This window comes from Phoca vitulina, unplaced genomic scaffold, assembly GCF_004348235.1.
Source record: "Phoca vitulina isolate PV1807 unplaced genomic scaffold, GSC_HSeal_1.0 scaffold15, whole genome shotgun sequence".
Taxonomy (NCBI): domain Eukaryota; kingdom Metazoa; phylum Chordata; class Mammalia; order Carnivora; family Phocidae; genus Phoca; species Phoca vitulina.
The window spans coordinates 25,265,620-25,288,243 of record NW_022589718.1 but is presented as its reverse complement, the minus strand read 5'-3'; the positions used below and the strand labels follow the sequence as shown (position 1 = coordinate 25,288,243).

The window sequence follows — 22,624 nt, the reverse complement described above, 5'->3', positions numbered from 1 at the left end:
TTTCTGAGCAGGCAATCAGATATACACTCAGGGGAGTTCAGGGCTGGAGGTTCAAATTTGGGAGATGGATTTTTGCAAATCTCCTGCCTCTTCCTCAGACGTTAGAGGGGGGCTAGAGGGGGTAGAAATGCTTCTTGCTTCAGAGAAATGAATAACTGATGTCCATTTGCTCATTCATATTGTCATTCATTCCTCAAATTATTTATTCAGTTCTTTTCAGTGCTAGATACTGTGTTAAATTCTATGAGTACAATGGTGATTCAATGAGCACAGACAGACGCAATCCCCACCCTCATCGAGTCTGACATCTAGAACAGCACTGTGATATAATCTGAGCTTCCCGACGTAAGTTTAAATTTTCTAACAGCCACATTAAAAAAGTAAAAAGAAATAGATGAAATCATTTTAAGAATATACATTAAACTCAGTATGTCCCAAATAATGTCATTTCGACCCGTAATCAATATTAAAATGATTAATAAGATATCTTCCATTCTTTTTTTTTAAATTTGGTTTTCAAAATCCATTGTGCGTTTTATACATAGAGCACGTCCCAGTTCAGATGAACCCTGCACTTGAAGGACTCAGTAGCCACACACAGCCCAGATCTAGAGGGTGTTGTACAACTTTGCTCTTTGATGTCTAAACCCCTCCCTTCTTTCTTTTTTTTTTTTTAAAGATTTTATTTATTTATTCATGAGAGACAGAGAGAGAGAGAGAAGCAGAGGGAGAAGCAGGCTCCCAAGGAGCAGGGAGCCCGATGCGGGACTCGATCCCAGGACGCCGGGATCATGACCTGAGCCGAAGGCAGGCGCTTAACCATCTGAGCCACCCAGGCACCCTAAACCCCTCCCTTCTGCCCGCTGGTCATCTCGGGACACTGGGGACCATTTGGAGCTCTAGGATGCTGTCAAATAGTGCGGCCGAAACTCTGAGGATCACAGTCCCAGAGCCTGCTCCCCGAAGGGCCGGCAATGGCAGCCTGATGGAACAGGTGCCATCGAGACACAGCCCAGTATCCAGCTATCCCCAGCCACACCCGGAGTAATTGTTGACCCACTGGAGGATAATTGCTGTGTGTTTTTAAAATGACACCATCACCACCAGGGTAAATACGTGTAATAGTAGGGTTAAAAAAAAAAAAGTTGATCTTCAGTAAATCAAGCTGTCTAAATCCCAGGGTCTCCCCCAGACAGCCCCCCTTGTCTTATTTCCTGGCCATGTGGTAGTGACTCCATTAGTCAGGCTGGGATGATCTGGGGCCCCTGAGAAGCAGTAGCCGAGGATTTGCTTCGGGAGCTGGAGAAGAGTGGGATTCCCGTCAGACTGTCCTGCAAGTGTGACCTTGAGTGAAGGAGGGGAAGGAAGGTGGAGTGGACACTTCCTCGGTTTTGGTGCAATCAAGAAAGTTGGGCAAGGCCCAAGGGCGTCCTGAGACAAAGTCACCAGTCAGACCAGTCCCACGGCTCCTAGGAAAGGGGCCCGTTCCCAGCACCTGCCACGTCAGTCATCAGTGGGGCACAGCCTGTGGGAAGCGTGGCCTCAGCAAGGCAGAGACGATTGCAGAGCAGAGTGCAGGGGCAGGTACCCTGGGCCAGTTGCGGCCCCGAGTAGTTGGAGGTCTGCATCCTCAGGGGCCCCCTGCAGGCCCACATCCAGGCTCTCTCTCAAACAAGCTGTGCGGGCCCAGCTTGGCTCGTACACAGAGCAAGTCCATGTGACATGGTGGAATGTGCCCGAAGAATTGGCATCGAGGTTCTGGGCAGTTGAGCCCAGAGTCCCTGATTGTCACTGGCCCTGTGACCTTAGATGAGTCACCTAACCTCTCGGAGCCTCGGTCTCTTGATTTTAAAGTAACACCTATCTCACAGTGTGGTGAGGAATGAAATGAGCACACATGGCATAGAGTGCTTTGTATGATGTTGATACGAATGCACATGTTGTAACAAAATCAACAAAGCGCAGTTATTAAAGACCGATGACAGAAAGTCTGGAATTTTGCCGTCAGAAAAGTCTGTGGCAATGATGGGGATTTGCCCATCTTTGTGGTCACATTTGTACAACACTGTGTCCTCTTCCAGGATTCAGATTCTAGAGGGTCTCATCACTTACTAGATGTCAATTTCTAGATTATGCTCTAGGCAGATATTTATTAAAAAATTTAAAAAGGCGCAGGGATTGAGGGGGGACAAAGAGTATTTGCAGAAAGATCTAACATTTTATAGAGGAGGGCTATTCTGCTGCTCCCAAATAATTCACGGTTGATGATAATTCATGGTAAGTCAGTGGTATCGGCTCACTGCTTCCCTGCTTTCCTTTTCTGCCTTCGAGGATCAGCAGCATTTTCCTGCTGATGCAAAGCTGTTTTAGTTAAAGGATGTCCCTCGGTTTATATTCTTGGCAAATACTGAGGTTTGAAAGGCAGGACAGACACCTCTTAGACGCTGCAGGGCATAAGATGACAGGCTAAGCAGTGGCTCTGAGACCTCATCCAGAGACTCAGATTCCAGATCACTCATTTTGTGAAGGATTCTAGAAGATGGAGTGCGGAAAGCTAGAAGAACAAAGCTGGAAAGACTCCATGGATTTATTTCTAAATAGTTGAAGGATTTAGAATGGTGTAGATTTCATTCTGGAAGAAAAGAGGGGGGGGGGGGGCTTGAAGTAGCTAACCTGATGTTACACTCTAGGGTTCTAATGTTGGCTCTGGGGTTGTGGGTAAGTGAAATGAGATGTTGGACTGGTAGGAACCGGGTAGCCAAGGGTGGAGGCTGAACTGTCCCAAGTGATTCAGCCCAGTAATAATGTACTCAACTATGAAGAAACAGGTCACTCCACCCAAGGACACCCCCAGAGAGAAGACTCCCCAACCAGGCTGCTTGTCTCCCTGCTGATCTCAGTGAAGTGCTTTCATTCATTTTGCCACCACCCAGAGATTAAAGGCGGTGATTTCTCCTTCAAAGCCAGCCTTAAAGTTATGGCTTTCCCAACTTCTCCTTCCTTCTGGCCATGCTACTTCTTCTACTTTATGGCAGTCCTGCATCCATGGCCAGTTCAAAGGGCACATGACTACAGCAAGAGGGAATAAACTAGACCTGGACAGAGGGGGTCTGACTAAGCCAGAGCTTCTGAAAGTAAGGTCCACCGACCCCCTGCATCAGAGGCACCCGGAGAGCTCATTAAGGAGGCTTCATCACACTGGGTGTTGTATGTAAGTGACGAATCACTAAATTCTACTCCTGAAACCAATATTACACTACATGCTAACTAACTAGAATTTAAATAAAAATTTGGAGGAAAAAAAAAAAAGAAAGCTTCCTAGGAGTTGCAAATAAGAAGCAAAATGAAAGAAAATGTCAATCAATCAACCAGCATCAAAGTCATTAGCTAACAATGGTAAAAATAAAAATAATATTACTATTGTTATCATTAAAAAAAGAGAAAAATTGCAAATCATGTATCTGATAAGGGGCTAATATTCAAAATACATGAAGAAATCACACAACTCATTAGCAAAACAACAAGCAATTGATTAAAAACTGGGCAGAGGATCTGAATAGACATTTTTCCAAAGAAGACATACAGATGGCCAACAGGCACATGAAAAGATGCTCCATCGCTAATCATCAGCAAAATGCAAATCTGACTCTTAAATACAGAGAACAAATTGATGGTTGCCAGATGGAATGGGGGTGGGAGAATGGGTAAGATAGGTAAAGGAGATTAAGTACCAACTTCCAGTTATAAAATAAATAAGTCACAGAGATGACAAGTACAACATGGGGAATATAGTCAATAATACTCTAATAACACTGTATAGTAACAGATGGCAACTATACTTACCGTGGTGAGCACTGAATAATTTATAGAATTGTTGAATCGATATGTTGTGCACCTGAAACTAATATAACATTTTATGTTAATTATACTTCAATTAAAAAAAAAAACACAATGAGGAAAAAAAGAAAGGAAGAAGAAGGAGGCTTCATCAGTCCCACCCAGACCTACTTATTCAGAATGCCTGGGTATGGAATGCAGATCTGTGTTGTTTCCACACATACACTAATTTGGACCCACACATACACTAATTTTCCCCCAAGTGATTCTTTGCACACACAAGTGTGAGTACCAATTAGATGATGTCTAAGCTCTCAGATCAAAAGATCCTGTGGCTTCATGACCCTGGTTTGAGAAAATTTATCTTGTTTTTCAGTTATTTACAGTTTTAAAGTTTTAAGCTCCTTTTTCCCTTGGGTATTTTCTCTGTGCCTTCTCTTTTATTAGTCAAAGATCTATTTTTTAAGTCTCAGCAAATTATTTTTAAAAAACATACATAGCACATTATATGCAAGATGCTATGTTTTGCATGGGGGATGGGATACTTGCAAAAATATATGAGGTGCCTGCCCTGAAGGTGCATATAGGCCAGAGAAGGAGCTAAGATCTTGTGGAACCAACTTCGTTGCACGGCTGAGGTCAATCCCCAGGCTGATAATTCAGGAGGCCCTCCCTTCTGATTTGTCAGTCCTTGGCCATGCCAACTGATAAATATTCTGAATATCCATCCTGGCAATAAGCACTATATAAATAGTAGAAATGAAGTTCTTCAAGATTTGAGAGGAGGAATATATTATGACCAGCTGGGGCAATGAGGAAGCTCCATAGAGAAAGAGGCAATTGAGGGAGACCTTTAAAGATAGATAAAATTTCAATGGGAAAAGGACATTCCAGTGGAAGAAGTGTTATGACAAAAGGCACAGGTGCAGGGAATTGTAAGGTGTGATAGTGAGATTGAGTTTGGAGTGAGCGGAGAGGGGTTTCATTGGAAACATGGAGTGGTGAGCCTGAAGGAGAAGACGAGAGTTCACAGAGGTCAGATGAAGACTGTGGACCTAGTGTTGGGCAAAGGGGACATGTCCACGAAGAGATATGCTGTGGGAAGGGATGGGGAGAAACTGAAACACACTCTGAGGATAATTAGTGGTACTGGCCTCTCCAGAAAACAAAAAATAACCTCCTGTGTTTCCTTTGCTACTACCTCTGGCCATATTAGTTATCTAGTGCTGCATGACCAACCACTCCAAAACCTAAAGGCTTAAAATAACAACAATCACTTCTCTTGCTCAGGATTCTACAACATGGCTTTGTCCCATCAGTGTCAGCCTAACTGGAGCTGGGGGATGCACTTTCAAGATGGCTTCCTCACATGGCCGGAAGGTTGGAGGTGGCTATTTGTTCTTCTGTAGCTCAGGCTTCCTCACAGCTGTTGGGTTGCAAAAGTAAACATTCCAAGAGAGCCAGGTGGAAGATATCTCACCTTTTATGACCTTTTTTGGGGGGAGGCATAGTGTTGCTTCTGCTGTGGTCACAAGCCCACCCAAATTCAAAGAGTAGGAACAGAGACTGCAACTCTCAACGGTAGGAACTTCAAAGTCTTTGTAAGAAGAGAGTGCAGGAAGGGAGATATTGTTGAAGCCAACGTCAGAAAATATATGTGAGAAGAAACTCCAATAATGCATTAAATAGTAATATCAAGTGCTTTTTAAAAACATAGGTGATTTAGGGGTGCCTGGGTGGCTCAGTTGGTTAAGCAACTGCCTTCAGCTCAGGTCATGATCCCAGGGTCCTGGGATCGAGCCCTGCATCGGGCTCCCTGCTCAGGGGGAAGCCTGCTTCTCCCTCTCCCTCTGCCTGCCGCTCCCCGTGCTTGTGCTCTCTCTCTCTGTCAAATAAATAAATAAAATCTTTAAAAAAATAAAAATAAAAACATAGATGATTTCAGTACATATATCATAACAGCTTTCCAAATAAGCAAAGCAAATAGTATTCTTATTTTACAGATGAAAAAAAAAAAAAAAACTCGGAGAGATGGCATGGGAAAGTGGATTTACCAGGAGTTTAATGAAGCTTTAGCTTCAGTGCCCCTCACTAGCTCTGACACCTTCTTCCAAAGCCCTACGAGGGGCCCAGAATTGTGGTTACATAGTCATACGTTTGGTAAACGTTTAGAGGTAAGCTACATTAACTGCCATTGGTTAAATCTACCTTACTTTTTCACTTCAACCTCCCCTCCATCACATTGTTCCTTGTGTCAGGTGTCATTGGAGTGGGTATTGGCATTTTGAAAATCTAGTTAAGGAGAAATCAAATTATGGATACATTTATTTTTGGTGGAATAGGATAGATTGATGTGTTTTTGAGGAACTTCAGCATATAGTTAAGGTATTACTGGGAATCCCAAAGTAGAATGACTTTCAGGAATACTCCTAGAACTTACTGGCTGACTCACCCAGCCCTGCGATACTGAAGTCCGGGACGTGAGGTTATACTGTGATATCTGGAATTAGACTGGAAATATACATGTAGTGGTGGAGAAACAAAGTTAAAATGTACATAACCAGAAGCTTGTCCGTGGAGAATGCTTCTGATTAGGACGTCATTGCTGTATCTTTCCAAAGGCAGAAAAAAATGCAAGGAAATCAGAAAACATTATGATACAAGTGTTAAGAAAGAGGGTCTGTCCTGAAAGTCTCTGAAAGGAAGACAGGCTCTCAGAGCTGCTGACAGGTAAGAAGTGATGTCTGCAGTGGGTTGGCAGGAGGTGAAAGAGAAATAAGGCTACCTTGTTGTCACCATAAAGAGGAACCTGCAGAGAAGAGGAGTGGGGTCATCATCATTATCAACCAGCAACAAAAAGCACTTATAAAGTACCACTCTTTACATGACACTGGGTGGGGATACTGGAGTGCAGAAAGTGACCGCTAGTTAGACACACTGAATTAGACATGGTTTCTGACTTGTATGATACAAGGTAATGTCAAATGAAGCTAACCCAAGCTAGCCTAGTGGATGAAACCAACAAAAGAAGGAAAAGTAAACATTACTTATACAAATGTGGCAATTGTGCCTACATTATTCATTGGCACATAATATTTGTCACCTGAGATGGAATATAGGTGTCATGTTTGGGAAGGGGATAGATGGAAAAGAATCACCAAAGTCCCATGCTTCACCAGGGCAGGAATTTGAGAAACCCAACAGGAGAGGCTTTGTGGAGGAAATATAATCCTAAGAACCACTTCCAAGTGGGCTGGGGCAGGGAGGTTATTCCCATGACGTGCTCCAAATAATAGTTGGGGGGTACAGCTCGTGATGGAATTCCGGGGTAAGAGGGGAAGGAACTTTGAGTGTGTTTGAGGAGTGATCTAAAACCCACAAGGATAACAGTTGCTATTATGTTTTTAGACACCTGTGTCAAACCAGACAAAAAAGAACTTAGGTAAAATAACCTTCAATCCTGATGATGCCTTTGAAAGAGAAACAATCTTTGATGTGGTTGTTAAAGGTCATAGGCCCCAGGATATCATCAAACATGGCGGGGTTGGGGTCAGATGGGTCAGGTTGAAGAGTGGTGAGACCTGAAGGAGAAGACGAGAGTTCACAGAGGTCAGATGAAGACTGTGGACCTAGCGATGGGCAAAGGGGACATGTCCACGAAGAGATATGCTGTGGGAAGGGGTGGGGAGAAACTGAAACACACTCTGAGGATTATTGGTGGTACTGGCCTCTCCAGAAAACAAAAGATAACCTCCTGTGTTTCCTTTGCTACTACCTCTGGCCACAGCCTGGTTCTCCAATGAATGGATGAATGGGCAGCGCCTGCTGACTTTTATTGCCACCTGCTTCTTCCCAGGCTGGGTTCCAGCAGTCACCTCACCAACTGCAGAGTTTCTTCCGAGTCCCCTCAGTCTTTTCTCTCCTCAGCAGACCTCTCTCTCCTTTGGAAAAATCCCTTCTCTGTTTTGTGACTTCGGCGATCTGCGTTGTCTTTTTTTTCCCCATTATTTTCTTCTCTCTCCCTCTACTCCTTCGTTTGGTCTTTCAATGGATCCTCTCCCATCTCATGTGCCCCAACTGCAGGCACCTCCAGGTATCAATCCGAGTCCTCTGGTTTTCTCTCTTTATATCAGGCTCGAGTTCATTTTTGTTTTTCAAATGAAATACAATTATTATAGCAATCCCCAAATCTACGTGTCCAGAGTCAACCTTTCTGTCAAAGTTTCTAGTGCCTAGTCCTCAATGCATTACCATCATTTCAAACTCAAAATACCCAAAACTTAACTCATCACCTAACTCCTCAAACTAACTCCCTCCCTCGCTTCCTAATTTCTGGTCATGTTATCACGCTTCTCCGTTGCTTCCAAATGTGTGTCTTCGGGCTTATCTTTTCCTTTGTCCCCTACATCAGCCACCAGGTCCCATGGACTCATCTTTGCGTTTATGTTTGTAAATTCATCCTCACCTGTCTCTCCTTCTCCCAAGAATCCCAGGCCCCTCATCACATGTCTCCAGGGTATAACCTGCAAGCTGTTTTTCTCTAAATTATCATCCGGAAATGTTGTTTTGGCAGCAGTGATAGTAGCAGAAATACTACGTGTCAAACGCTTACTGTACGTCAAATACTTTAGCAGAAGTTTAAACACATTACCTCCCTTAAGAACGGGTGCTACTGCCAAACACATTTTACAAGCGAGAAGACTGAACCTCAGCAAGTTTAGCTGTCTCCCAGAGTCCTTCAGGTAACATAGAGGATGGCCTTGAACTCATATCTTGTCTAATTCCAAAGTCTTCCATGCTATGTATGTGCTAAAATATCTCCAGCTGTCTCCTGTTACTTATCGAGTCAAGCCTAGCACCCTTGTTCAACATCCAGTGTCTCCATAATCGAGCTTCACCAAGCTGTCTAGTTGACTGGGTTCTTCAAGATTTGAGAGGAGGAATATATTATGACCAGCTGGGGCAATGAGGAAGCTCCATAGAGAAAGAGGCAATTGCGGGAGACCCTTCTTCTTAACTGCCCCTACCTTCCTGTATAGTGGGTGGAGCACAGACATTGAGTCACGATTCTGACATTTACTACTTCTCTGATTTTGAGTTCTCTTATTTGTAAAATACCCGTCTCAAAATCCCAGATTGCTGTGAGGATTAGATATAATGAATAGACAAGGTGTGGCATGGTGCAAGGCACATAACAGGTGCATAATAAATAGGACCCACTGTGACGAGTGGTGTCATTTCTGCCTCTGTGCCTTTGTTCATGATCTTACCCACATATAAAATGCTTGTCCTTCTTATTGGTCTAACCTAACAGTTCTTAAAGGCCAAATCCCACCTTTATGAAACTCTGCTCTACTCCAGCAAGCACTGATCTCTCCCCTCTACAATTGTGAATACACTTTTTGTATACACGAGATGACCAGTATTATACACTATCTTATTCTCTAATGGTTTCCTGTAAATAAGACTCGCATGTGACTTGTGCACTTGCTTGTATTTCTTCTGTTCTCATCTTCTTTCTGTTCCCATCTCAAAGTTCCTGGCAAAGTGTATGAAGTGATTTGTTAATTGATTGATTGAGAAATTTAAACATGAGGAGAAGCATGAGAGAAAAGAGAGCAAATTGGGCATTATCTTGCTTGATTTGATTTAGCAATCAATGATCTGTGTTTAGTTTATCCTATAAGATAAGGCCTGGACCGGGAGAGGTGGTTCAGAAAAAACAGTTGATAACAACTATGGTCCAGAGAAAGAGCAACAGTAGGTCTCTATATTACTGAGCTCTTACTTTGAAGAAATGACTTGAGATACATTTTCAGGGAATGGTAGTGAAAGAGACACAGATAAGAATGAGGATGAGTAGCCTGGAAGTAGTGAAAGGGGGATCCAAGACATTCATTTTTTTTTAATAACAGAAAAAAACAGGAAATACATTTCAACAGGAAACCCGGAAGTTATATTACAGAAGTAAGATAGTGACTGACCTCAAGAGTAAGAGGAGAAGCCTTAAATGAGCTCAGGGACTCAGTAAATTGGGTCATGGGAAGCCAGAAGCTTTGCCTAACTAGCTACTAATGAAGAAATTATATAACCATATTATTTTGAAAGAAACCAGATTATGTTTATTGAGTGATCTGAAAGAAATGAAGGGGCTAGATATGGAGGCTTTGTGTTGGTTTCTGAGGCTGAGGCCCACCACAGAGCCATTTTGCCGTATTCGCGAAATTGCCAAAATGGGCAACGACCTTGACAAGCTTATGAGGTTTGACAAGAGGGACTGGCCACCATGGCTGAGCAGCAAAGATAAGTTGAGAGAATGTGTTCATGACTTTGAACTCCCTTCTAATTCTGCTGTGGAGATGTAACTTGCATTCCTTAGAGTGAAGACAGAGTAAGTACCAGGAGTATCATAAGTCACTCGTAAAGCACCGTCTTTGACTGTGCCACGTGGCAAAGCTGTTTACTCCCAAGACTGCAGTGCGTAAGTTCTTCAGCGTGAAGGAGAAGAGGAATGTGTCAGCCGGGTCTGCTAACTATCAAACCGTCCCAGAACTCCAGTGATTCGCCTCACATCCAATCACGTGGAAGGCATGTGGTCTTTCCCATGATCATTCAGGGACATGGCTTCTTTCATGCAGTTCCACTGTCAACATAGGATTTCAAGATTGTCCTGGTATCATCCAGTCAGCAGATGGGGGAGTGGGGCAGAACTTCCTCAGCCCCTCATGGCCAGTATCACTTCCACTATATTCCATTTATGAGCACTGGTTATACCACCTCATGCAGATGCTACGGTGATTGGGAAATTAATTCTACTGTGTTCTTAGGAGGATGAAAGAGGCTGGGTGAGTCAATCTCTTAGAGAAAAAATATAGTATTGGGTTGGGTAAAAAATAAATCCAGGTAATGATTCATATTTTTCTGCCCATCAGCATACCTATAAATGTGGGATGATTTAACTTTCTATTTCAAACAGATATTTTGAGCTATGAAAACCCAAAAAGCAGAGGGATCCCATATGCTTTTTGGTAAAAGCATCTGAGTAAATGAAGATTGCAAGAATTTATTTGTTGAATGCATGTGTTATTAAATCAGTGAATCTTCTATCGTGATACGGTGGAAGCTAATTTTGCCCCACCAAGAAACAAAGAAAACGTAAAACTCTAAGAAGCAGAAAGGAGAACAGAGCTATGAAAATGAATCAGTTAGCCAACAATTAGAGCGTGTATCAAGAGACAAAAAGTATACAGCATTGAAATGTTTGAAATCTAGTGACTTTAATGTTCCATAATTGCATCGGGAGGGCATTTCATTTTAAAGGTTATTTTTCTTGTTTTAGGTCTCCAAAACACTTTTGGACTGAAGGAAATTATTATGATTTGCATGCAAGTATCTTAATGTACAAAGCTCAGGGAATTTTACAGAGGTGTCAAAGGTAGATTTGAAGGTAAAAACACCTGACCAGTATGATACAGCTTATAAAGATGGGAAAGGTCATTCTGAAGCAATAGCATGAGGGATAGGAGTTGGAAATAGACTAGAGCTGTTTATCTGCATTGATAATTTTCAGACTCTCCTGGAAGACACATAGATCTACTTAAAGAGTTAGTCCAAGAACCATGCTTTCTCCCCACAGAGTTCTCAGGTAACAGAAAAGATGTCTCAGCTCTAAACAGCATTTTATAGCAGAAAGAGGTCATCTAATTTAATGCCCATTTTAACTAGAAGGCAGTTTCCTCAGAGCGGGAAAATGATTTGTCCAACGTCACAGATGGAGTGGATAGTCTAATTCCATTCCAAAAGGACATAGGAGCAAACCCACGGTTGTGTTCAAATTGAGGCTATTTGGATGCAAAATATCATAGGTCCTTTGGCAAAATGGGTGATGGGGAATAAGAAAGAAGGAGGACCCTTGTTTTTGAAGCAGTGGGTAAAGAAAGTCTATAATCGGGTGGGTGAGGCCTGGAGCTGGGGGGGATGCAAGCAACCTTCAAGTGCTCAGAACTGCTCTCTGGAATCTGACTGTTTATAGCAGGAAATGACACTATGGGTCAGTTCGAGCCCCGGAGATGGGGCCACGCTGGGTGCCAAGGCCATTCAGAATAAGGCTGGCCTCCCCGTGGCCTAGAGACTAGAGAGGGCCATAGATCAGGCATGAGGAGGGAGTACCCAGCTGGAGATGAGTGCAGGGAAAGAGAGGGCTGGGGACTATGGGAAGTGCTTCTGGAAGCCGCCACGTCAGATAGACAGCAAGGTCCCTCGGAAGTCACCTGAGCCCAGATATTGTGGCCAGGCCACAGGACTGGGTCTGGGCTGGTGGCTTATTCTCAAGCTGCACTAGGTGCGTGAGGAGGGTGGAGAACCTTATGTGTTGGGTCTGTGGCATTCGGGGCTGGCTCTGGGGCTGGGGGTATGAGAGGATTAGGAAGCTGGGAGGGGATTAGGAAGCAAGGGCCCCAGAAGCAGTGAAGATTAAATAGAAACGAAGAACAGACCCAGAGCTCTGTGTGTCCCAAAGGTCCTAGATTGGTCCTCTAAAGACCTTAGAATCGCAACTCAGTGCTATCACTTAGTAGTTTGCTTGACCTGGGCAAATTTTCTGTCCTCTCTAGGTTGTGGCTTCTTCCTTTTAAAGGGAGAAATAACATAGCTGGTAAGTAGGGACACTGAATCTCAGCAAGTTGGTGATGGCCCAAAATTCAGTCTGTTTCGGTGGCCCAGTGGCTAGAGCATCAAAGGGGCTGAGGCTCGGGGAAGTGCTCTCAGAGCTGGAAGGTGCTGGGCTGGTGGAGTGCTACCCTTCCCAGTCACCTCTCCTCTGGGGCAAAAACCTTCTCCCGGATTTTCCCTCACAGGTCCATTATCCATTTTCTCCTCAACTGATCAAGTCTGGGGTTGGACAAAGGCCGTGAAGAAAGAACCGCCTACCTAAATACTGTTATAGCCTATACCCATTTAGGGAACCTCACTACCAATGACCGTGTATTAAATCCTCCCATTGCCAGGTTCCATGTGAGATACATGTATCACCACCCTTAACAGCCCTGTCACATAGTTTCTGCTATTAGCCCCGACTGATGCATGATGTCACTGAGGTGCACACGGAAGTCGCCAAAGTGGTGGAATCACACCCAGAATTTGAACTCAGGCAGCCTATGCTTTTGAGCCACCAAACCACACAGTCTTTCTCTCTTAGATTAAAGCTGCTAGATCCTGAACAAGTAGCAACAGAGCATAGAGAAGGAATTTTCCACGGGAGGGACTGATAGCTGGAGATTTGGGGGAGAGGGAGAGGAAAAGAATTGAACTGGAGAAGAAGAATATCCGTGTGTGGGGGGGAAACAGAGAGTAAAATTTGTCTGGGGAATAAGATGAAAACGAAGCCTTCAAAGCTAGGTTTATTCATGCACCGTCATATACCAATAAATTAAACCTTCATTGAATAGTTGGAAGGAAATGTGGTATCAGCCTTCAGGAGACTCACAGGCTAAAACCAAATGTTTGCACACCTCTGAAGTCTAGTTTGGTGACAAAAGAGATTTCTGACGGAGTATGGAAATCACTGCCTAAAATAGATCCTTGGGCCAAAGGTCACAGGAGAATTACAGGAGGGCTTCAGCAAAGATGCGGGGGGGAGGGGGGGCGGGGGGAACCTGTCTCTCTCTCTCTCTCTCTCACTCAGAGGATCCCTCCTGTCTCTGCGCAGAGCAAGTGTGGAGGGGGGGTTTCTGTGTCATGATGAAGAAACTCAAACTCCATTCATCCAAGTCAGGCTCCCTCCCCTAATTTTGGCCAAGATCAGACAAGAATGAACAAAAACTTAGGGTCAGTGACTTGGGGCCGGAGAGGACATGTACAAATGAGGCCACTGGGGACCTTTTTTACATTGCAAAGCCCTGAAATTATTCTCAGTTTTGCTCTGTTGTAAGAGGAGCCAAAAATTAGCAACCGTTTCTTGGTGGAGAGGTGCAAAGCCTGGAAGTCTACTAACCTCTGCCCGATATTTTCAGATCAGCTCTGTGAGTCTCTAGAAGATGCGTAATGTCCTGTTGGAAGTAGGCAGAGGGACAAGACAATTATTCAAAAGTTATTGCAGATCTGTTTTTAAAGGAAGAAAATCCAGATACCAGAAAAGTGGAGCTCTTAGTCTTTTGAACACTGATGTAAACTATGATGGTGTTGGACAAGAGTGAGCAGGATTAACAGGGTAACTGCGGTACACGTGCTTCTAGAAGCCAGAAAGCCCAACACATAACAAGGAGAAGAGCAGGATGGTTGACTGAGCAGGAACGACAGGTCTCATTCCTTAAGTTTTGCACCCCACCCCATGTCCTTGCCCAGCATCACCAGACCTGCTCCTCTCTATGAGCGGATGAGTTTACACCAAGGGAGAAAACCCCATATTGAGCTAGTATTGTTTTTCATAATTGCTTCCCTTCTTCCACTTACGTTTTTTCCAAATATAAAAATAGCATACTTGGGGCGCCTGGGTGGCTCAGTCAGTTAAGTGTCTGCCTTCGGCTCAGGTCATGATCTCAGGGTCCTGAGATCAAGACCCACATCAGGCTCCCTGCTCAGTAGGGAGTCTGCTTCTCCCTCTGCCCCTCCCTCTGTTTGTGCTCTCTCTCTCTCTCTCAAATAAATAAATAAACTCTTTTTAAAAAATAACATACTCATTGAAAAGGATTCAGAAAATAGAGAAAGGGTCAAAACAGAAAATTCCTTGTAATCTCAATATCTGTTATCCTTTGCACTAAGAGTAAGGGGTCATTTGTCTTGTTTACCAAGTTCTATCCCCCAGATCCTAGAAGAGTAAGCGGCACACAGTAGGTGTCCATTATAACACCTTTTTTTGGTATGAATCAATCCATATTGATCCATTAAAACGAATCAATCAGTATACGGAGATTACATCTTAATATCTAATTAGATATTATCCAATATTTCAAAGCACACTTTTTTGGGTAAACTTGTACATATAATTTTTTTCTGTGCATTCTTATTGTGGTAAAATACACATAACATAAAATTTATGATTTTAACCATTTTCAAGTATACATTTCAGTGACAGGAAGTACTTTCGCAATTTGTACAACCATCACTGCTGTCCATTTCCAGAATTTTTTCATCATCCCAAACTGAAACTCTGTCCCAATTAAACACTAACTCCCCATTCCTTCCTCCCCCAGTGCCTGATAACCTCTTTTTGCTTTCTGCCTCTCTACATTTACACATTCTAGGTACCTCTTATAAATGGGATCTTACAGTATTTGTCCCTTTGCTTCTGACTTATTTCATTTAGCATAATATTTTCAATGTTCGTCCACACTGGAGCATGTTAAGGCTGAGTACTATTCCATTGTATGTATATTCTGCATTTTGTTTATCCATTCATCTATTGATGAACATTTAGGTTTTTCCAGTATTTACCATTTTGCAACTCCTTTTTTGCACTTTATAATTTCTACTCATGAGCATTCTCTATTTGTGTTATATATTTCTTGTTATATATATGCTATATATTATATATATTCAATATATTATATATACTCACAAACATTATAATTATATCACAAATTTGGTTATTATTGTCATATATAATTATCCATTTTATTATTTTATTTTGGGGGAGCACATTCTATCTGATTGAGTGACAATTTCCTTATGAGTGCACAAGAGATGACCTAGTCATTCTCCTATGTTTGAACATTTAGGTTACCTCCGACTTTTGCCATGGTAAGTAAGGCTGCCACATCCTTGGACATAAAGCTCTGTCCGACTGTGTGATGGATAGTACTGTTTCCCAGTAATAGATTTCTGGAAGGTGCATTACTGTAACAATTATGTTATCTAAACTTCTCTTGATGTTTTCTTTCCAATTTGTTTCTCGTATGGTTTTCCAGAAAGGCGCATGGGTCTTCCACTTGTGCATGAGAAAGTTAATCGTATTCTCTCCACACTGAGTGTTATCATACGACATGTCTTTGCTGATTTGATTGACGAAAATGGTATCTTGTTGGCTGAAGTTGCATTTGGTGGGTTACTGGACCTCACTCGGACAATCTCTAATATGTCCATGTCGCTCACAGCAGCTCTCATGACATGGGCAGTGAAGAAGTCTGTAGCAATGGGGGTGGGGGCGGGCAGGGTGAAAGGAGAGGGAACAGGTGGAGGGTGGGGAGTGGGGACTAGTTAGCTCTAAGTATGACGATGTGGAGCTCTGATAAGTTAGACTCTACCTGCCTTTATAAGGTACTGAGTACCTAACTAAGCTCAGCCCTCTGCTACAACCTCGGTCATTACAAGCTGAGTCTCCTCAGTTTCTCAGGCTACGAGGCCGGCTGCAGTTTAACTGCGGTCCCAAATGATTTCTACACAGTTCCTTTGGCTTACCACCAATAGGTGTTATTATTTGCTTTTTGCAGATGAGAAAATCCAGCCTTTAATAGCTTAAGGAAGTTTTCAAGGAAACACAAGTGTTAAGTAGCCAATCTGGGATTTGAGCTACCTGACTATAAATCTATGCTTTTCCCCCTACATTCACTTTTTTTAAAAGATTTTTTATTTATTTGAGAGAGAGTGAAAGAGAGAGAAAGAGTACGAGCAGGGTGAGGGGCAGAGGCAGAAGCAGACTCCCCGCTAAGCAGGAAGCCGGGTGCAGGGCTCCATTCTGGGACTCCGGGATCATGACCTGAGCTAAAACTCAACTGACTGAGCCACCCAGGTGCCCCACCCCCGACATCCACTTTTAAAAAGCTTCACAAACTTGACAAGTGCTGTTAATTTATACCAGGTACATAGAAAAGAATATTTATTTTTCATTTTACTTAGATGTACCTTTTTTATAGCATTTTTATATAGATCAGTGAGATTCCCAAGTGAATTGGTGTTAGAATTTTCTATTTTTAATCTTTGGATTTTAAAAGCACAGTAGAATGCAGCAAACACACCAGAATCTAATCCTGGCTCTTCTGCTTGCTGTTTGTGTTCGACTTCGATAGATCACTTAATCACTCCAAGCCTCAGCTGTAATGACATCCAATTCACGGAGTTGTCGTGACGATTCAATGTGACTATATATGTAACTGAATCTAGCAACGTAGGGGGCATGCATTTGGTGGCCAATAAAAAATTTTAAAGGTCATGGTGAGATGGCAGTTGGCAAAAGGGAACAAATTGGGGACAATTCAGGGGCAAAGGAACCAATGTATTTATCGCTAGTCTATATCTCTAAGGGAAAGGAAGATACATTTTCTTTAACTTTTTATTGAAGTATAACACAAATACAGAAAAGTGAGCAAATCGTCGTATGGCTCAGTGAATTACCCCAAGGAATCACACTCATGTGATCACCTCCAGGACAAGAAATGGAACATTACCAGCAATGCAGAGCCCTCTTGGTTTCCTCTCCCAATCATTTTCCCTTCAGGCCTCCCCAGTGGTAACCAGCCACTTGCCTGTGGATGTTTAAACCAATGGACAGAGACCCCTATCTCAGACCATATATAAAACATAAAGCATCTAAAAAAGTATGGATGACTCTCACAAGCGCAATTTTCCGGGGGGCAGGGAAGCCGTCCAGGGGAGAATATCATTTACATCAAGTTGAGTAACAAATTCTTAACGTAGCTATATTTGTCAATCTTTTCCCTTACAGTAATACTTTCTGTCTTGTTTAAGACTTCCTGTCAAACGATGATAAAGAAGAAGAGAATATATAATAGGAAAAAAAAGAGCCTCTTCAATAAATGGTGTCGGAAAAACTGGACAACTACATGCAAAAGATTGAAATTGGACCCCCATCTTACACTATCTACAAAAATAAATTTAAAATGGATGAAAGATTTGAATGTAAGACCTGAAACTATAAAACTCCTTAAAGAAAACATAGGCAGTAAGCTCTTTGACATCTGTCTTGGTGATGATTTTTTTTTAATTTCCAAAATAAAAAATTAACAAGTGGGACTACATCAAACTAAAAAGCCTCTGGACACCAAAGGAAACCATCAACAAAATGAAAAGGCAACCTACTGAGTGGGAGAAGATATTTGCAAATCATATCTGATAAGGGGTTAACATCCCAAATATATAAAGAACTCTTAAAACTCAATTCATTCCATTGAAGTAGCAAAACAATCTGATTAAAAAATGGACAGAAGAACTGAATAGACATTTTTCCAAAGAAGACATCCAGATGGCCAACAGATACATGAAAAGATGTTCAACATCCCTAATTATCAGGGAAATGTCAGTCAAAACCACAATGAGATATCACCTCACACCTGTTAGAATGGCTATCATCAAAAAGGCAAGAAATAACAGGCGTTAGCAAACATGTGGAGGAAAGGGAAAGACCTAGTGCACTGGTGGTGGGAACGTTAATTGGTGCAGCCACTATGGACCCAGTATGGAGATTCCTCAAAAAGTCAAGAATAGAACATATGACCCAGGAATTCCACTTCTGGGTATTTATCCAAAGAAAACAAAAACACTAACTCCAAAAGATATCTGCGCCCCCATGTTCACTGCAGCATTATTTACAATAGCCAAGATGTGGAGACAACTTAAGTGCTTATTGATAGATGAATAAAGAAGAAAGATGGGGTAGATATATATGGAATGGAATATTACTCAGCCATAAATAAGAATGAGATCTTGCCATTTGCAACATCATGGATGGACCTTGAAGGCATTATGCTAAATGAAAGAAGTCAGATAAAGACAAATACCATATAATTTCACTTATATGTGGAATCTAAAACAAACAAACAAATCAAAACAAAACAAAGACGAACAAACAAAAATGCCAAGCTCATAAGTACAGAGAACAGATGGTGGTTGCCGGAAGAGAGGGGGAGTCGGGTGGGCAAAATGGATGGAGGGGGTCAAAAAGTACAAACTTCCAGTTATAAAATAAGTAAGTCATGGGATGTAATGTACAGCATAGTGACTATAATTAATAACATATTGCATAATTGAAAGTTGTTAAGAGAGTAAATCTTAGAAGTTCTCATCACAGGAAAAAAATGTAACTATGTATTGTGACTGATGGTAACTAGACATTGTAATGATCTCTTTGTAGTGTATATACAAATATGAAATCATTATTTTTTTTAAATAGGAAAAGCATTTATTCGAACATTTTACTGTTGTCCTAAGAATTTCAAAAGTGGTTCATGCTTGTTGGAAAACAATTAGAATCATAAAGATGCATATAAAGTAGAAAGTGAAATTCCTTTTTCCTTCATCTCGTAATCCCTAGAGATGAACATTGTGAGTTTGGAGTTTTTTATCCTCCAAGAATTCTTGTAATCCTATATTATAGACTTCATTTTAATAATAGGAATCCATTATAATATAGTATTTTACAACTTAATTTTGTACTTAATAATATATTATGGCTATTTTTTTCCGTGCTGATCTACCTAACAATGTATTTTATTTTTTCTTTTTTTTAAATCATTACATTGCACACTTGAAATGTTAATTATGCCTCAATAATAAAACAATCAAAAATAAATAAAAATAAAAAACTTAATTTTTGCTTGTTGTTAGGCTAGATGGATACAATTGATTTTTGTATATTGGTATCCAATAACTTGGCTAACTAAACTCACTAATTAAATTTAATAATTTATCTGTAGATTTTTTGGGGTAGTCTATGTACATCACCAAATTGTGAATAGGAGCTGTTTTTATCCTTGTTTTCATATTCTTATACTTGCTTTCTTTATCTTGCTTATCAAATTGGCTAGGACATTTTTGTCTCACTCTCAATTCCAGAGGGAACGCTTTTAACATTTAATCATGCTTGTGTAAGATTATTTATAGGTGCATTTTATTAGATTCAGGCAATTTTATTTATATTTGCTAGAAGTTCTAATCATGAATATATATTGAGTTTTGTCAAGTTCTTTTTCAGCATTTATTTAGAAGGTAATATGATGTTTTCCCCTTCATTCTGTTAATGTGACAAATTTCATTTTTTTTCAAACATTAAACCATTCTCTCTTTCTTTGTTCCAAGCATGATGGATTTATTTTTTTTTTTAAGATTTTATTTATTTATTTGGGAGAGAGAGGGAGAGGGAACACAAGCTGGGGCAGGGGCAGAGGGAGAAGCAGACTCCCCACTGAGCAAGGAGCCCCATGTGAGGCTCAATCCCAGGATCCTGAGATCATGACCTGAGCCGAAGGCAGACCGACTGAGCCACCCAGGCGCCCCCATGGTGGATTTATTTCATTTTACTCTGCTGTAAAACCAAGGATTCCATTACAGCACAGAGACCATTATATTTCTAAAAGTCTTGAAAAAGTGGTGTGGCACATGCAAGACATGAAATACAGACTGGAGGATTGGGTCATTTCCCTTACAAGACGACACTACACCGTCACTGAGGCACGCATGTAAACTAACAGTGCAGCACCAGGCTGAAATGTACCACAAACATGACAACTTCCAGGCATGCCTTCAAGCACCGACCTTAGGATGGACTTCCAGTCTGTAGACTTCAGTGTGGGGAAGATTACCATTCTTTGGAAGAATAGAAAGTTCACACTTCTGAAATTGCACAGGAGAATTTTAAGGCCAAAACACAGCAGGTTCATGTCTCTTCATCTCCAGGGACAAAACTGATGCTTTACTCAAAACCACATTAAGCTTCTTAGTTCGAATCCCACCCCAACCTTGTGACCTCCTGCACTGATGTTCTTTTTAATCAGTTAAAGCTGATGGGGTTGGTTTGACGCCTGGTTGAAAGGTTGGAGTATAACCCAGTCCAATCAGGCTGGGATTATTTGTTTTAGCAGATAAAGGAGTTCTACAAGCCAGTGTGTAGTTAGCAGCAACGTCAAAACAGGTGTTAGTGTTAGCTATGTAAGCAAGGCTCATTGGTGGTCCAATCTTCTCATTTTAAGCCCCTGGTAGATAGAACCTCCCAGTTCAGGGCCATCATTTACTTGAGGGTGCAGCTGGAGGTCTGTAGCCTTGTAACCCAGGGCAAAATTATTCTGTGACTGTTTAGATTTGGCTCTGTCAAAACTCATCTGAGAGCCAGCAAGCCAACCTTCAAAGGCTAACACAACCCAATCATAAATGGTTGGTTCAGAAAAATCTATATCAACATTACTGTTGAGACAGAAACAATCTTACTTATAGGGGACTTCAATTTCCCACTCTTCTTTCCTGTGTTCAGTACAGATATGGTATCAAGAGTCAGTTTCAACCCTTCAACCAACTTACTCTCCAAAGACATTTCTGCCCCAAGGGTGTTGTCTCCTTCATTTCTGGTTGAAAATAAGTCCCTCGTTACAGATCTTATATTTGGTCTCTAGGTTGTCTGATGCTTTCCCTGTATCTGTGGAAGCATGACTGGAAGTAGAAAATTCCACTCAGCTACAAGATTGGGTTCTCAGATGTACTGACTATACCAAACACAAATCCTCTGTTGAAGACATCCTTCACAACCATTTCTAGCTCACAGTAAGTCAGCGTGTCACATGTATCTCCAGCCAGAGGACCTCTCTCCATTCTGCCAGGGCAACCCAAATGGTAAACCATTCTTGCCTTCCTGGAATAGTCCACTTTGGTCACAGTGTATTCACCAGACATTGCTGGATTTGTTTTGCCAATAGTTCACTTAATTTTTTTTTACATTTATGTAAAACATGTTATACTGGCCTATTATTTTCCTTTTTTATAATGTTCTCATCAGCTTTTGGTATCAAGGTAACACTGGCCTCAGAAGACAAAATGGAAAGTGTCTCACTTTTTCTATTCTCTGGAAAAGTTTATGTACAATTGGCATTATTTCTTTCTCAACTATTTGGTAAAACTCACCAGTGAAGTCATCTGGATTTGGGGGGTTTTTTATGGAAAGTTTAAAATTATTCATTCCATTTCTTTCATTGTTACAAGCCTGTAGAGATTTTCTTGTGTCCATTTAGATAAACCGTGCTTTTCTAGAAAATTGTCCATTGGTAAAAAAAAAAAAAAAAAAAAAATTCTAGTTATTTACATAACATTGGCTTTAATATCCTTACGATATTTCAAATATTTGTAGGATCTATAACAGTGTCCCCACTTCCATTCTTTTTTATAAAGATTTTATTTATTCATTTGACAGAGAGAGAGAGAGCATGAGAGCACAAGCAGGGGCAGCGGGAGAGAGAGAAGCAGGCTCTCCACTGAGCAGGCAGGGACCCTGACGATGGGCTCCATCCCAGGACCCTGGGATCATGACCTGAGCCAAAGGTAGATGCTTAACTGACTGAGCCACCCAGGCGCCCCATCTGCATTCCCATTCTTAACATGGGTTATTTTTACCTTTTTTTCCCTTGATCTCACTAGGGAATTAGGACCTTATTAGTCTTTTCAAAGAACCAACTTCTAGTTTTGGTGAGCCTCTCTATTCTGTATCTTATATTCCATTCAGTTCTCCTCTTGTCTTTATGATTTCCTCCCTTCCACTTTGAGTTTGATATTTTTCCAACTTTTTGAGGTAGATGCTTAGATCACTGCCTTTTCAGCTTTTCTTCTTTTCTATTGTATGTGTTGTAAGTGTATAAATTTTCCTCTAAGTATGGCTTTAGCTGCAACCAACATGCTTTGCAATATTTTCATTATCATTCCAGTAAAATATTTTCTAGTTTCCATTGTTATTTCTTCATTGATTTATGGGTTATTTAAAGGATAATTCTTTCTTTTCTTTTTTTTCCTTTTAGTTAGAGAGAGAGCAAGCACGGAGGCTAGGGGCAGAGGGAGAGGGAGAGAGAGAATCTTATGCAGG

General features: G+C 41.5%; 1 pseudogene; it reads right to left on the bottom strand.

Moving 5' to 3' along the window:
- Nucleotides 1–20,480: 20,480 nt before the first annotated feature.
- LOC116637726 lies at nucleotides 20,481–21,447 on the bottom strand (annotated as a pseudogene).
- Between the last annotated feature and the right edge of the window lie 1,177 nt (nucleotides 21,448–22,624).